This window comes from Prionailurus bengalensis, chromosome B1 (genome assembly GCF_016509475.1).
Source record: "Prionailurus bengalensis isolate Pbe53 chromosome B1, Fcat_Pben_1.1_paternal_pri, whole genome shotgun sequence".
In the NCBI taxonomy this organism is placed as follows: Eukaryota; Metazoa; Chordata; class Mammalia; order Carnivora; family Felidae; genus Prionailurus; species Prionailurus bengalensis.
The window spans coordinates 132,233,123-132,250,494 of record NC_057344.1 but is presented as its reverse complement, the minus strand read 5'-3'; the positions used below and the strand labels follow the sequence as shown (position 1 = coordinate 132,250,494).

The 17,372-nt window shown below is 41.6% G+C and overlaps 1 protein-coding gene across 1 annotated transcript in view; it reads right to left on the bottom strand.

Annotated features, from left to right (window-relative positions):
- The window catches only part of GPRIN3 (GPRIN family member 3), a 59,984-nt gene extending 44,978 nt beyond the window's left edge, over positions 1–15,006 (bottom strand). Inside the window, exon 1 of the mRNA XM_043572191.1 lies at positions 14,890–15,006. The gene's annotated coding sequence lies outside the window, so the exon portion shown is untranslated. The remainder of the gene's footprint in view (positions 1–14,889) is intronic.
- Positions 15,007–17,372: the final 2,366 nt, after the last annotated feature.

Here is a 17,372-nt window from a genome sequence, read left to right as displayed (position 1 = left end):
AAATTATGATAGAGGCACCTGAGTGGTTCAGTCAGTTAAGCGGTTAAGCATCTGACTTTGGCTTGGGTCATGATCTCATGATCTCACGGTTCGTGAGTTTGAGCCCCGCGTCGGGCTCTGGGCTGACAGCTCAGAGCCTGGAGCCTGCTTCAGATTCTGTGTCTCCCTCTGTCTGCCCCTCCACTGGTTGCACTCTGTCTCTCGCATTGTCTCAAAAATAAATAAACATTAAAAAAAATTATGATGGGGCGCCTGGGTGGTTTAGTTGGTTGAGGGTATGACTCTTGATTTCAGCTCAGATCATGATCCCAGGTTCGTGGGATGGGAGCCCCACGTTGGCTCTGCACTGAGCGTGGAGCCTGTTTAAGACTCTCTCTCCTCTCTCTCTCTCTCTCTCTCTCTCTCTCTCTCTTTCCCCTTCCGCCCCTCCTCCCGGTTCTCATGCATGGTCTCTCAAAACAACACCACCACCAACAACAAAAAAAACCCCACCTGAGCCAACTAGTTGTTTCTTCAAAATACGTTTTAATGTGACACTTGGAAAGTTGGATCTACTCACAGTAAAACATAAACTACAAATCTGGAAACGATTTCAAGTAATCCATTTTTATCACATTGTATGTGTATTGAGAGAAGATAAATACTGTTCCAAGTGTTTCAAACTCTTTAATATTTCTTAATAGTAAGATTTTGTGGTCTTTAAAGGTGGAGAAGCCTCTTTTCATCTTTACATCCTTACATATTAGCACATAGATAAGACCTTATTAAACACTGGCTGAACTACGTAAAGAGCAAATTTCAGCTTCCTGTTTTTTTACAAAAAAGAAAAGAACAGCAGTGTGAGCAAGCGACCACAACCAACTGCATCCTCTGATGCTTGTCTCATTATTATATAGAAACTCCAGCAGGAAACCACAGCTATATCCTTTTCATCAGTATAGAAAAATCTTATGAATTGTTGGCAAGCATAAAACAGCTCTATTGACATTACATAGATAGTGGTGACAATTTATACTCACCACATCCAGGTGCTTTACAACATTTTCACAATGTTTCTCAAGGACAAATTCCAGAGAAAAGTAGGCATAATAATAGTTATACCTTAACCACTTGCCAGGGGGTAAACTATATAGAAAAACAATAAATGCCGCTGAAACTCAACTCCTCTCTTGAAGTAACTGATTTAAAAAAAAAACTGATAAGTGCTAAAATTTTGCATTTCACTCAAATTTGTAAAAATTTCTAACTGACCAAAGATGCATTAGCCTGTACTCAAAAATCAGTACTGGGGCTCCTGGGTGGCTTAGTTAGTTAAGTGTCATGATCAGCTCAGGTCATGATCTCACGGTTTGGGAGTTCAAGCCCTGTGTTGGTCTCTGGGCTGATAGCTCAGAGCCTGTAGCCTGCATCGGATTCTGTGTCTCCCTCTATCTCTGCCTCTCCCCTGTTCACACTCTCTCTGTCTCTCTGTCTCTCTCTTTCTCAAAAATAAACTTTAAAAAAAATTATGACCATACTAATTTTTCCCTTTGTATTCAAAATAGCCCAAGAATTGGACCTTTCTAACTATGAAATGTACAAACCCCTTTTGTCCACTCTCATGTATAATCCTATTTAGGATTTGGAGAACACATGTTTTAAATTTGTAATATGAGCCTTGACAATGTGTTTTATCAATGAAGGGACTTTCTAACGAAGATCTCTTAATCATTTAGGAAATACAAAGAAAAAAATATGGCAGAAGTCCAGGGCTTTCAATGACTTTCATTTTAATGGGAACCACAGACATGTAGACTCATTTACACAGAAGTCAGAGAGTACAGACCTGTAGCTTTCTTGCGTGTCTACAACAAAACCTACTATGGAAATTCTCCACAGTATGTTTGTTCCATGAATACATGTGTGAACAACTGAATGCATAAATTACTGGTGGCAATGGAGAGGGGGGAGATAAGAAGGGCATCTCCAAGTTCCAGAAAAGGCTGAAGAGACCCCAAATCCAGAAAAAAAAAACAAGAGGCCCAAGAGAGAAGAAAAAAATGAAAGACCGTTTTAAAAACCTGGACATTAAAACTAGAATTGTTCTTAGGAATTTCTGGACCAAACTGTTCATTTCTAAAAAGAAACTGAGGTCCCTTGGGCAATGACATGACTTCAAGTACCATTTTCACAGATTGTGATGTGTGTGTCACTTTCATGATTTTTGCCTTATGGTGCTTCTTATCTAAACTATTTTTTACTTAATGCTTTTTATTCAATTGACTTTAATTGGTGCACTAGCTGAAAATATTAACCTAGTCTTAAGAAATGCTCTCTCTGCAAAGTAACAGTTTTGATGTGCTAGTAATGTATTTTACATATAGCAGCATATGGTGTATTTAGTATATGGTATATTTAAAAAATATTAAATATAAATTTATTTTAAAATAAATTTAAAAATATACCATATGTTAAATACATTATAGGCTATATTTTTAAAATATACTTTAAATTTATTCTTAGTATATTTCAATTTTTTTTAATGTCTATTTATTTTTGAGAGAGAGAGAGACAGACTGTGAATGAGGAGGGGTAGAGAGAGAGAGGGAAACACAGAATCTGAAGCAGGCTCTAGGCTCCATGCTGTCAGCACAGAGCCCGATGCGGGGCTCAAACCCACAAGCCGCAAGATCATGACCTGAGCCAAAGTCAGACGCTTAACTGACTGAGCCACCCAGGCGCCCCAATACATTTCTGAAATAAAACAAATTCGTAACTATTAAAATAAAAAGCAAACCTGTATACTATCTAAGATCATCTTACAGGTCACTGATCAAAATCTTCTGCATTTTGAAAACTAGTGCACTTTGCCATGCCATCCCCTGGAACAAAGCATTTGGATTCTGAAACAACATGAAGTGTTGTTTGTGGTAAACACATTCCAGATTGATGACAAGAGTCCAGTAATAAGATCAATGCCTGCAGGTGACTTCTGCCTATTTTTTTTTAACTAGAAAAAAATCAATTGCTTATTAAGGAACAAAAAATAAATTAAGGCAGAAGTCATGGCTTTAAAAACAATTAGATTTTCGTCTTTAAAATGGATAGAGATAATATATATTCATCTACCTGTCAACTATCATTAATTTATTAGGAATATGGTTTTAAGAAGGAGCTTGTCTCAAATGAGCCTTCTGTACATAGACTGTCTTTTTTTTTTCAGCCTTTAATTTGAACTAGAACACTTAGCTGCCAGCTAAAATGAGGAATTGCTCAACTTTCATAAGTAAATGAGTATCTATGATTAAAACATCAATCACGGAAACACTAGTTCTATAAATAGTGTCTAAGTCCAAAGTCCACAGGTAGGGCTAAACACAGACACATGCTTTGTTTTTCTCCTTCTATGTGTGTGTGTGCGCACATGTGTATGCACGTGACTATCTGATCGGTATTTAGTTTTTCTCTTGAGAAACAAAGAAATGTTGTTTGCTGAACATATGTGTCACCTGGATATTTTGATAAACATTTTTATTTTTCAATTTAACCGCCTATACAATGATTTATAAAGTTTTAACCTAAAATGTTTGTTTGTCCTTGAACTCACTCTGTTTGCTTAAAAAAAAAAGTCTTATCTCTGATTTATAAGCTTTCAGTTTGGTTTTTCAGCAACACAAAATGAAATTTGAGATAGGAGAAATCAGGCTATAAAATCCAACCTATTCCTCTGCTTTTGACCCAGTGGTAATAATAATAATGTTAATACATTACAGTGTGGTATAGTAGTGAAGTGAAGCTTGTGACCTTTGAAGTTAGACAACTCTGAATCTACACACAGTTGAGTCAGATACTATCTGAGGGACCTTTGGCAAGTTTTTAATCTGTTTCCTCATCTCTAAAATGGGGGAAGTAAAAGTACAAATCTCATAGATTTGTTTAAATGAGAAATGGGTTTAGCAGGATGTCACTAGCAGAAAAGGCTAAAGAATGAAGTTTTGAAAGAATCTGAGCTCATTAACTGGACAGATTTGTAGTCTACTCATCACCCATTTCCTTACAGTGGAAAGCAAATGGATGAAGAGAAATGTACTAGGGTTCTCTTATGCCCTAGAACCAAGATAGCAAAAGTGCCCTGAGTGGTTCCCTTAGGCTCTTGATCCTCATTTACCTCAACTAAATTCCTCTTCCCCACGTGTTTGGTTGGTTTTTCATTCTTTTTCACTTACCATCCTTAGTTCTGAAATCTAGGTACTGCCTCTTCTCTTATTTCCCCTGTGCTGCTACCTTCTGGGCAGCAAAGCAAGAAAGTTCTCTTCTCAGCAGGAGTGAATACACAAAAATGGAATCACTCACCAGGCAATCCAGAGATGTGATTTACCACTTAAACTCTAGGGTCTTAACCCTGAAGAGGAAGGCCAGGGAAGAGTGATAAGCACCATGTTAGGAAAAAAGGATAGCATGAAGGCAGGGGATATTTAACCCAACAACTATGAAAACCCCAAGTGTTTTCAGTACTCCGAAATGGGTATATTACCCAATAATGCTCTGATTCAAGATCATCTTCCAAGGGAGAAGGTGATCCTTGCGAGTCTAATAATCCCAAATGGCGGCCTTTCACTTGTCTTAAAATACACTAGCATATTACAAACCATTTATAAGCAATGGTAAAGTACCAATGACAGCAAATGATTTATTAAAAGACTAATTTAGAGCAGTTTTCTGTAATGTCAGTTATGTTGATCTCAATGATAAAGTAATTTTTATAATACTGTTACTCTCATTTATCTCACTTGCATTTGTAGATGTTTTCTTGAATAGAAAAAAATGAGGGGCGATGAAGTTACATTGAGGTTCTGGTATTTTCATGGGGAGGAAATTTCCTACAGTATATAAACTACCTGCCCACAGAAACCTGGAAGATTTCTTAATCTTACACCTTCCCTATCTTGGTCACATTTGCTCCCCTCTGTTTCTTCGTTGTTTTTAACAAGATGAAGTTGAAAATACATATGTCTACCATTTCATTTTTGACGACATTAAGGAAGTGTAGTGTGGGAAAGGCTTCCTCCAGTTTTCAAGCTGGCCTGGCTGGAAGAAAGGAACCCAGGTGTGGTGAGCAGGTGGCGAAGCTCTGAAGGGGAACGGAAATTAAGTGAATTGCTAGGGCCTAGAGGAAGGAAGAGAGAGGTCTGTTTGGGACAGAGAAAGAAGCCTGGTTGTTAGGCTGTAGGGGAATTCCCAAGGAACCTCACCAGGAAAAGAACCCACTCTAATGCTGCTGAGCATATTTATTAATATGTTTATGTAGGCCAGGAGTCTGGGAATTATTTGAGAGTTCAGATTATGTTTTATTCATTTTTGAATCCCTAGCACATAGCAAAGGGCCTAACATATATATCAAGTACTAGATACAAATTTATTAAATGATCCAAGCATCTATCTTCCTCAAATCAGAGCTTCAGCCGGTCCCCTTTCACATTCTATACTTCATCTCCTAAATAAAATCCTATTTCCAGTTTGAGGAATGCTTTTATTTCATTTGCAAAGCAGAAGTAGCTGACATATCCCCAATCCATCAAGCTCACATTATTAACTTTTATCATCCCTCTCTGAGAGTTAGACTCACTACTCAAAAGTAGTGAGGGATGATCTTTAAAAACTCATCATTACAATTTTAGACATCCAAATAACCGCCAGGGAAATAGAACAGTTCTTCATAAGAGCATGAAAGTTTTAGTGTAACTAAGTTTATGTTATTTCAAATCACTAAGAAAAAAATTACCTTGACCCCTAAAGAATTTTATTTTTTTTAATTTTTTTTTTAATTTTTTTCAACATTTTTATTTATTTTTGGGACAGAGAGAGACAGAGCATGAACGGGGGAGGGGCAGAGAGAGAGGGAGACACAGAATAGGAAACAGGCTCCAGGCTCCGAGCCATCAGCCCAGAGCCTGACGCGGGGCTTGAACTCACGGACCGCAAGATCGTGACCTGGCTGAAGTCGGACGCTTAACCGACTGCGCCACCCAGGCGCCCCTGACCCCTAAAGAATTTTAACACCTATGGTCTCTTACAAGTTATCAATACATTTTAGGTGTTATGAAGATGCGGACATCATTCTACATGGAAATGCGCTCTGTCCAAAGAAAGCACAGAGTCAATGTAGCCCCGTGTCCTCTGTTGGCTTCCACTGATACTATTCTCAGCCCCGTCTTCTTAGAGTGAAGATGGTGAAGCACCGACACTTTGGGATTAATAATTTGATGTGAGGATGTTTTTAGAAGCGAGGTGGGAGGCACAGTGTGGGGGTGGTACGCAGCAAAGTGTGCACGAGGAAGGAAAGTGGCAGCGGTAGTTGAGAAAGAAAGTGATTTCAGAGAGCTATTAATTAAGAGCTTTCTCTATTTTTGAGATCTGCCTGAGGTTTTCATCCTATTGTCTCAGAAGGGCATATGTCTTTACTTCTAATGTGAATGATCAACTGTGACACAGTCAGCTTATTGTCAGCCCTAGTAACAGACGAGTTCCAAACAATCCAGTGGTCACACTATGTAGTGATCTCAGGGATGAGTTAAAAGCACAGCCACCTGCCATTGTTAGATGCACATTTCTCAGCTGTACAGACACAGACACAAACTGGGATAAGAGTTGATACTACTTCTGACAGTTGGTTCTCAATTGCCAAGCCTATGAAATAGACCTCACCATTACCTGAAAGACTGAGATATGCTTTGGGTGTTCAGGAGGCTAGGCAAGTTTGGCATATAGCTAAAGAGTCGTATGTAACATAAAGATATGGTGTATTTAAACACACATAAAGCAATCTGATGTAAAATTGTAGTTATTGGTTAAAGAAGAAATGAACTGTTCTACGGACGGTTGATTTTTTTTGCTTGCTGCCAAAAGTGGTACGGTAAAAAATAAGCAAACTGAAAAATTCACTCTTCTCTTACTAACAGACCACATCAACCCAGTTTGTATTCATTAACCTTTTGCAGCATCTGCATGTTTTGATGATGGAAACTTTTTAGACTCTCGTGATAGTTTACGGGAGTCAATGACATTGACCACAATGATCTCTCTACTTTGTAGAGTCACATCAGTTTCATGAGTACAGTCACAGCACTGGAGGGCCCAGGGATATTTAGAAAACATCACAAACTCAATCCCTATTAACTGAAGTTGTTGAGCACAAGTGGCTTCTATGAAGCCTCAGTGTCAGAGAGACAGTAGGGAGTAGTGGAGACTATAATGAAATAAAGATGTAGCACATACTGTTACTTAGCTTCTACCCAGAGAGTATGTATCAGTGTCTCATTTTTTATAATATATCTCTTAAGTTTTAAATATTGCCTTAATGAAAAATAAATACCTGCAAGTCAAATAAAACATGATCTTCCTGCTGGGCCCACAAACTGTGCCAGTTTTTAATTTCTGACCTGGTATATACATCTTCAAACCTGAGGTCTGGCCACATTAAGTGAAATGTATCGGGTCTCTCAGATGCTCACAGCAAAGGATTCTTCTGCTCTGAGTATCTATACGTGTAGACACAAAATCATCCCCATGTGAAAGGAGATTGCATAGGCATTTTCACTTAATGAGAGCTCAGCCCCTAACCCTGACATTGACAGATTTCTGTTCGGTGACTGCTTTCGGAACATGTTCAACATGAAAACAAGACCAAACCTCCACACTCATTTGTCAGAAGCAATTTCTACTCATTCAAGGATGCAAGGGAAAATGCATATCCATTTATTAACCTTCGCACTGATTAAAATCCTCATTAGCATTAAAATTCTAGTTGCTTCATTTTTACCTGCATTTTTCAAGGAGAAATAATTTATAGTATTCAAAGAAAGCCGTGCTTAGAAAAAAAATATTACCAAGTGTAAATTAAAAATTCATGCTCTGTATAAGAAAGTAGTTAGAGACAGGGCATAAGAATCACGGAGGGTTTACTGAAATAATTGATCTCTAAACCATGTTTTGAGGGGATTGAGAAGCTAATTTAGGATGAAGGATTGAGCATTCCAAAATGATGTAATGGCAAAGGCAATGACCAAAGTCCAACAAAGTGGACTCCATGATGAATCAATTATATCTTGCATTTTGAACAATTAAAAAAAATTAATGTTTATTTTTGAGAGAGAGAGCGGGGTAGGGGCAGAGAGAGAGGGGAACAGAGGATCTGAAGCAGGTTCTGTGCTGACAGCAGAGAACCTGATTGTGGGGCTTGAACTCATGAACTGTGAGATCATGACCTGAGCCGAAGTTGGACGCTTAATTGACTGAGCCACCCAGGTGCCCCTTGAACAACAATTTTTGAGAAGTGTATCGGGAGAAAGCAAATTCATATCAGACTAAAAAAGAAGAAAGATGATTAAAAATGTCTATATTATATTCAGCAGCCCTGTCCTACACAGACATAATTTGGAATAAAAATCTGGAGCTGATGCAAAATTCTGAATCCCGATGATATCTGCTATAGTGTACTCATTAAGGCAGACTATAAGGCACAGACTATAACATTTTAGAAAAAAAATTGTCAACAAGAATTGAAACAAAAAAAGATGCTCTGATTACTCAGAAAATATAGTGAACACAAATGTTTAGCTCCCTCAAGCATTTAATTTACCCAAAGTTGTACATTATAAAGAAAGAGAAGAGTCTCCCATAGACACAATATGATTGTTTTAATTTTAGACTATTTAGAAATCAATATGCTGAAAAAACAATCAAGAGTCTATCCCCATAAAACATCTTGATTACTCCCCCTGAACTAGATCTTCCACTTTGCTGGACCATTTGCAATTCAGGCTTAAAAAAGGATCCTCTGCAACTCCTTTTCTCTAGAAAATTAGTAGATGGAAATGTGGTCTTTTAAGGAGCACTGGAGCTCTCTGTCCAGCTGTCTGTTACTGAATTAGCAAGAGTGCTGAGGTCCCTGGAGGTGCCTGTGACTGTGAACTGTTACTCTCTAGCCTTGAGTATTTTCAAGGTTTGCTTGGTTCTGCAAGTGTCACAAGCTGTGACTACTGACTAAAGCAGTAGGGTTGGCTTGGGTATCCACCGGGTTTAAGACCCAAGAATTAACATGTTTAAGTGGAATCTGGTGTGTAAGTAAGTCCAAGAAGGCTCCCTGCCTCAGATTGCACAGCTGATGCCCACAATTTTTCTGCCACATCAGACCTCTGGGAGAGAGATCACTGCGTTGTCACTTAGAAAGGCTCACAGCATTGACTCTCAATTTTGGAGGAAGGGCTGCAGGAATAATTAGATTCCCTTACCCCCACCACTCTGGAGCCATTCATATCCTCTCTTCAGACCCCATTCCTTCCCCCCTCAGCAGAGAATCAGTAGAGAATTAGAAAGAAGAGGTCTAGGTTTTAGCCCCAGCTCTAACAATCATGAGGACACATTATTCACTCATCTGGGGCTCACCTGTTATCTTTTTTTCTCCCCTGTAAGTAAAGGCAAGACTGAACAGTGGTGTTCAAGTCTGGCTATTGGAATCATTTTAGGACCATCAAAAAATATAGATTTCCAAGCCCTACATTTAGATTCGGATTCAGATTCAATAGGTCACAGCATTTAGCCTTCCAGCTAAGGGTCCGTTATTATTACCTGGTAATAATAATTCAGGCCCCCAATTATGCTGACAGCTTTAAAATAAAGCCGACGATCTAATTATAGACATGAAAAATCAGAAAGCTGTTATTGTGCTGGCAACTCCAATAAGCCCAAATAAAAAGCTGTGAAAATTTTTCTCACTGGCATTCAAGACAGTAAGTAATCTAAATTGTAAGCTCATATACATTTTCCCCCATGAAATTCAATAAAGTCTTTTCAATTCAAATGCAGCCTCTAAGTGTTTTTGTTATTCCGGACTTGACTCTTATGCAACTAAGCTAGCTTATCACTAATCTAAAGATTCTGATGAAGGAAGATGAAAAAGGAGTCCAGGACATCTTTATAGAAAAGTGAATCTCCATATTTGACTGAACTCCAAATCAACTAATTTGGGTACCCGAGTCTCTGTTTTAACTGGCACTGTTCTTCTGGTTGAAGGTATACCTGTTTTCAAAAGGGTATTAATATCATAATGTTGTTCTATTCCATAGGAAAGGTAGCAAGAGCTGAAAGAAGCCCACCAAACATTTTAAAAAACACAAGTGAAGACATTCTCCTCTGATTTTATCTCCTAATAGCTCGGGTTGCAGCAAAACACACTGATGTTAATTTCTCAAAATGCATGCAAACATACTCAAACATTTTACTAAAATGCCGGACAAGTCATAGAGCAACTGAAAAAATAAAATCTGGCAGGTTCTGCCCTTTCTTTTGGGGTTATGAGTACCAAGTGGTCTGATTCATCTTCAAGAAGCTGTTGGTTTCTAACACGGGGGTTTTTACCTACGAGGCACACAGGAAAGGAGACTTGTAGGAGAGAATAGAAAGGTTTGCTGGATTTGTGATAGTCACTTGATCACCCTTGCCCCTCTGTGCCAATGATGGTACTTGTGTTCTGGGAAACGAAATGCTCATGCTACAATGTGGTATATCGCGTAATTTCAATAGTTCATTGAATTCAACTGAAACAAGGCCTAGCCAGTGAATTATTGCAAATGAGAGTTTTTTAAAGGGAGGAAATGACAGATTTATGATGTTATGGCCATGCTGACTAGATTTTCTTTCTTTTTTTTTTTTTAATTTTTTTTCAACGTTTATTTATTTTTGGGACAGAGAGAGAGCATGAACGGGGGAGGGGCAGAGAGAGAGGGAGACACAGAATCGGAAACAGGCTCCAGGCTCTGAGCCATCAGCCCAGAGCCTGACGCGGGGCTCGAACTCCCAGACCGCGAGATCGTGACCTGGCTGAAGTCGGACGCTTAACCGACTGCGCCACCCAGGCGCCCCATGACTAGATTTTCTTAATGGAGTAGTATTAGGAAAAGAAATCTTATATACAAAATAACAACTCTTGGCTAATATTTTAGTCTAAACAGAAATCCTGCGGTGATTCTCTCCCCCCACCTCGATACTCATTTTCTTTTCTAAATGTTTCTTAAATAAAGCTCACACTACCCTGCCTCATTCTTTACTTCTTCCTTCTATATCACCACTCCTTCCACACTGCCCACCCAGATCCATTCATCTTTCATAAACTAGCTCACATTCCACCTTCTCCTTGAAGCCTTTCTAGATTAATGCAGTCCCCAAGGACCTCCTTCTCATCTGACTTTAGTGTCATGAATTAATGGTAAGTCATAATGTCTTGCCTTTCTCAAGGCAGTTCTGCCTTTCAGAATATTGTGTAAATGCTTGTGTATCAGATTTCCTGTTGACTCTTGGGGTCTGACAAACGGGAAGCATCTCTTCTTTGTGTCACTTAAAGCACTGGCTTTTGGACTTTTTGGAACATGATGCATAATAGATATACAATCTACATCATAGTCGGATGTGTATATATACATATAAACATATATTTAATCAAAAAGTTCCATGAACTATACTTACTTACCCTTCTATTCTGTTTTACTCTACTTCATTTTTTGAAAATAAAAATGCCATCAGACCCAGTAAACTGACTTCACAATGGGTTGTGACCAGTTCTAGAAGGGCACTTATTGATTGCCATGGGGTTGCTATATACATTTCCCTCACTTAAGACATAATTTAAGAATTGTGTGAGACCTTTTGGCTCTCTTTAGTACATGTTTCTGAGTTACTTTTTTTTTTTTTTTCATCCACTTTTTCAAACCATCATACTTTTGCCTTTTGGGTCATTGGGGACAATTAATCCCTGGCATATACAGTACTTTCCATCTTTTTGCCCTGAGCACTGTTGTCATAAAAATAAGATCCCCTGCCTCCTATAAAACTCCAATCTCCGTTCTCTCATTCCCTTTTATTCTCACAATAGGCAAAGTAGGGGGCAGACATTTCATGGATGAAGAAATTGAGACATAGAGGATTATGATTTTTTCAAGGGTACATCTCCTTTTTAATCAGGTTATTACAAATTAGCGAATAGGGGGGCACCTGGGTGGCTCAGTCGGTTAAGCGTCTCACTTCAGCTCAGGTCATGATCTCGTGGTTTGTGAGTTCGAGCCCTGCGTCGGGCTCTGTGCTGACACCTTGGTCCTGGAACCTGCTTCAGATTCTATGTCCCCCTCTTTCTCTCTGCTCCTCCCCCGCTCACGCTCTGTCTCTCAATAATAAATAAACGTTAAAAAAAATTAGTGAATAGTGTTTCTAGATATTTGAAGGGTATAACATTGGGTGATGTGAACAACATAGAGCCTCCCTGGATATGCATGTACCTAACTTACCCAGGTCAAACAGTTTACAGTCATGACCAGATGAGTTAGTGGCCCTGCCGGACTTCAGTGTGAGGGTGGGTCTGCTTCCTTTCACACATATCTTTCCGTCTCCATCTTCTCTCAGTTTTTCACCCACCCAGAGCTACCTGTTATTCCTGAGCCACGTTTTGGCCCCTGTACCAGGACTGCTCCTCTCTCTCCTCTTTACCAAACTAGTTCCTCTTGTTCTTCAGGTCTCTGCACACAGTCCTCGTCCTCTCTACCTCCACGACCTGACTTCTGCAGCATGGTCTACAGGCCCTGTCAGAGCACTGAACCAGGTGGTACTCACTCCCTGCCCAGTTCTGCCAGCAGAGGCTGTGTCTCGCTCAGTCTTCTATTCCACAGACGAGGACCATGGTGAGTTCTAGATAAACAAGGTTGATTGCATGAATGAATCAATGAATGAGTGCACAGAGGGCAGAAATTGCTAGCACTGAAAGAACTCATGCGTGAGCTGGGGCTGGAACTGTGTGTCCTGACTCCCAATCTTTTATGATTTTGGATTCCATGACGGACATTTTAATGCTTCCCCATAAGTTGTAGGTTTTTTGACTGGGAATTCATACAGTGAAGGAGACCTATATCTCATAAGTATATTTGAGGCACAGTCAAGAAAATGTTGCAGGGACAAATAATTAAGGCAAGTGTATTGAGGCAATTAAAAAATACCCAAATTTCAAAATGGCTTGTTGGACCTCACCCCGACCTCCAGTTGAGACTGATCCGATTCAGGTCATGTTTCAGGCCTCCACTTCCCATATAAAGCCATGCTTTTTTTTTTTTTTCCCCTCATCATTTTCATAAAAGTCTAGTTAATGATTAGGTGAAGCCTCACCACACCACAACACACTGTACGTGGCTCAGCGTGAGTTCCTCTGCTCTGTTTCCAAAATAAATCCCAGTGATATAACATCTAGACTTGCAATGGCGATTACTACTCTTTTTTCCTGTTTGTGAATCAACAACCCATTTCCTCCCCTCCCCCAACACATAAAAACTTAAAAAGTGCTCTTGGTGATTCTATTTAAAGAACATTCTCTAATACAAACTCCTGTCATTCGCAGATAGCAACAGACCAGATTTTCTTCTTTATGCTGTGACTCATGTGTCTTTATTCCCAGGCTCAGGGCAGGCCAATGGTGAACACAATGGAAAAGAAAGAATAGTTTATAACTGGAAAATAAGCACATTCAAGAGAAGTACACTCAAAGCATTATCGAAGTAAAATATGCAGCAGCACCAACAAGAGCAAACAAAAGCCCACGCAAGAGATGTGTAAATATTTCATGAGACTAAGCCTTAATCAACTCTCTCCCCAAATCTTGCTGGGGTTGTAAACACTTCAGTTTCTTTCAGTCCCATCATGACCCAGATTCCCCGCAAAAATAAAATGAAGACACGGACTGATGGTTCTTTCACAAATGTGTTGTGAAAAATATTGCGATGGAGCATATCCAGGTTTGCTTTAACAGGAAGATCCCCTTAATAAAAGGTGCTTGCTTCTCGGTGACTCTGAGCTGCTTTCTCCCCTCCTCCAACCCTTGCCTTTTCCCCACCGCCTCTGCTGCTTTCTGGACATTCACATCATCTTAACCTTGAACTGCCTACACTCCAAGCAGAGATTTCTCCCACTGCTTCTCCAGGAGGCCCTTCAAACCCGACGGCTGTCTGCTGCCTTCCCACCACCCAAAATTCACTTCCCAGTGTCCAAGAACCCCTCTTCCCCTGCACCTCCTCTTTTATAGTCCACTGTTGTGTCTGAAATTTTGCATCTATCTTTTAGATCTGCCTGGATAGCGTGAAAATCTGTTGTGTGTATATCGGCTGGCAGTGTTCTTCAGATTTTTTCCTAAGATCCATCTCTGCAGAACCTTGATACCCTCTAGTCTCTACCCTGACTTAATGTGGTTCCAAAGTTCACCTCTACATACTGAACAGGTCTCTACAATGATTTCCCTTTATCAGCCTCTGCCTCCCCTCCTCTCTCCACCTCTCTCAAGATAAACTATATATGCAAGTGTGTATGTGGGTAAACGCACACATACATGTATATACACACACATATGAAATATATGAAAACCACAGTGTTTTGACTCTAAAGAAAATAGACATGGGAAAATGAGAAAATTACAAGTATAGTATTGCCAAACACACACACACACACACACACACACACACCACACACACACACACCCCTATTTGGATATTCACAGTGTGCAGACCTGATGGATTATAATCCCCACGCCTCCCAGCCCAAGAACAAGAACAGCAGGCTTCGTCTCCCATTTACCTTCAAAGCCAGAGCCTAAGGGAGCAATGACCTTGCAGAGAAATTCATCACCTGCGAGAAAGACGGCCCCTCCTGGAGCGCAGGACGGGATGGGGACAAGAGCAACAGGCAAACGATCAGCGGGCAAAATGTGGGACCGAATCCATACCCCCGGCGGTACCGAGCACACCACAAAGCTCCGGTCTCCCGGGCTGGACGCCGGGCAGAGGTGGCGCAGGGGGGCGTCTCCTCCCGCGGCCGCCGGTCGCCTACCTGCTCTCGCTGGGCTCTCCCCGGCGCCGCGGGGCCGCTGCCTGCGCTGTGGCGGGGGTTTCCCGTCGCATATCCCAAGCGGCGGCTCTCGGCGCCACACGGATAGCTCCGGCGGGCTCCGGAGCGGCGGTCCTTTTTCGCCCCGTTCCGGGAGCTAGCTGGGTGCTCGCAGGAACTGAAATTACTATGCAAAGAGCAGAGGCGGCGCGCAGGAGCCGGGCGGAGACCGCGGGGGCCGCCCCCACCGCGGGGCTGCAGCCGCCGTCGCCCGGCACGGAGCCAAATTGGAGGTGGGAGTTCACGTGCCCGACTGCTCCTCCGTCAGGCCCGGGATGCGCCCACCTGTCCACGGAGGGCAGCGCCGCCGGGCCGGAGCATCCGGGGAAGGGGCTGCAGCTTCGCAGGCAGCGGCGGCGGTGGCGGCGGCAGCAGGGCGCCGAGCTCCGCCCCCGCCGCACCCCAGCCCAGCCTTCCAGGTCCCCCGGGAAGGGTTTGCAGCGGCTACTTGCCGCGCGGCAGGGGGGTGGGGGGTGGGTAGCGGGGCAGGGGCTGGAGGGTCAGCGTTCTGCTGCAAGGTGACCAGCGGCAGGTGGAAAGTTAAGGAGACTAAGGTAGAGGACTAGGGCCCAGAGCGACTGGGCAGGAATTCTGGCCCTTGCTCCTTCCCACAGGTCATCAGACTCCATGTATGTGTCTAGACTCTAGCAGACGGTTTCTAATAAAGCCACGTGCAGCGAAAATCTGAGAACAAGGAACTCCCCGACGTTTCACATGTGTTGCAAAACGGACAGTATCCTGCGTATTTGGAGATGGCATTGCGGACGGTTTTCTTGTCCTTCTTCCCTCTCCCCCACCCCCACTGATGGGCGTGGATGGCTTTGAAAATCGTCCCTGCCAAGGGGCTCCAGTAGTACTATATGGATGTGTAGTATGGTTAACAGCTAGAGATGCTGCAAATGATACAAGGAAAATAACTGTTATTAACTGAATATTGTTGGCAGGCACTATGTAAAAGGCCTTATATGTGCCTTCTCTGATTTCCACAGCAACTCAGGGGGGTGGGTATTGTTCTCCACTGTATAGGCAAGAAAACAGGCTTCCGTGATTTAGACACTTTGGTTGAGGCCACACCTTAGTAACCTGCACAACCGGGATTCAACCCACTCCAAAATATGTCCTCTGAACTAGTACACAGGACTCACCCAAGGATCTTGTTGTAATGAAGATTCTGATTATGTAGGTCTTATGTGGGCATTGCTAAGAAGCTCACAGTGATGTCCATACTGTTGGCCAAGGAACCAAACTTTCTAACCTACTAGACCAGGGATTTGAATTAAATTATTTCACCCTAGCTCTAGTTGGTTGATAACAACTTTTTTTAAATTTTTTTTTATTTTTGAGACAGAGCACGACAGAGCACAAGCAGGGGAGGGGCAGAGAGAGAGGGAGACACAGAATCCGAAACAGGCACCAGGCTCTGAGCTGTCAGCACAGAGCCCGACGCGGGGCTCGAACCCAAGGACCGTGAAATCATGACCTGAGCTGAAGTCAGATGCCTAACTGACTGAGCCACCCAGGCGCCCCATAGCAACTCTCTGAAGGTGGGTTAAGAAGGACTCTATGGTTGTATCTTGGCTCCTGGTCAGAGAATACTGTAATCAGTTCATCATGTTCAATTTGGTTGTGGAGAGATGGTTGTGACAATGTGCTGGGTGGCTGTTCCCTTCTAAAACAACAGGGGTGGCTATGGTATAATATTGAAGGCGTTGATGCACCAAGGACAGATATCTTCATTCCAGTTCTCACCCTCATTAAGAAAGGCTTAAAGTTTTACACCTGACGTATGTAACACAAAACACTTTACAAAGCGTGCACCTAAATAATTTTATCTGTCTTTATAACAACACTGTAAGGCAAGAATAATTTCATGTTACAGGAAAGAAAACTGAGGTGGACTGAGTTTCCTGAGGTTAACAATTAATATGCAGGCAGTAGTGGCTAGACTGTGACAGATCTCTAATTCAAGGTTGTTTTTACTATACCACGTGGGTAGTTCCTACTGATGCTGTAACAAATTACCACAAATTCAGTAGCTTGATATAACACAAATGTATTAGCTTACAGTTCTGGAAATTGAAAGTCTGAAGATAGGTCTTACAGGGCTAAAATCAAAGGACCAGCAGGGCTATGCATTCCTTCTGGAGTCTCTGAGGGGATAATTTTTTCCTTCCTTATTGGTCCCAGCTTCTGGAGACAGCCTATATTCCCTGGCTTGTAGCCATTGTGATTACCTTGGGTACACCTAGATAATCCAGAAGAATCTCTCCATTTCAAGATCCTTAACTTAATCACATCCATGAAGGGCCTTTTGTCATGTAAGGTAACATATTCATAGGTCCCAGAGATTAGGATGTAGATATTTTTGGAGGATTATTATTATTATGCCTACTGAAACCTTGATTGGTACTTAACAGTTTCTACCA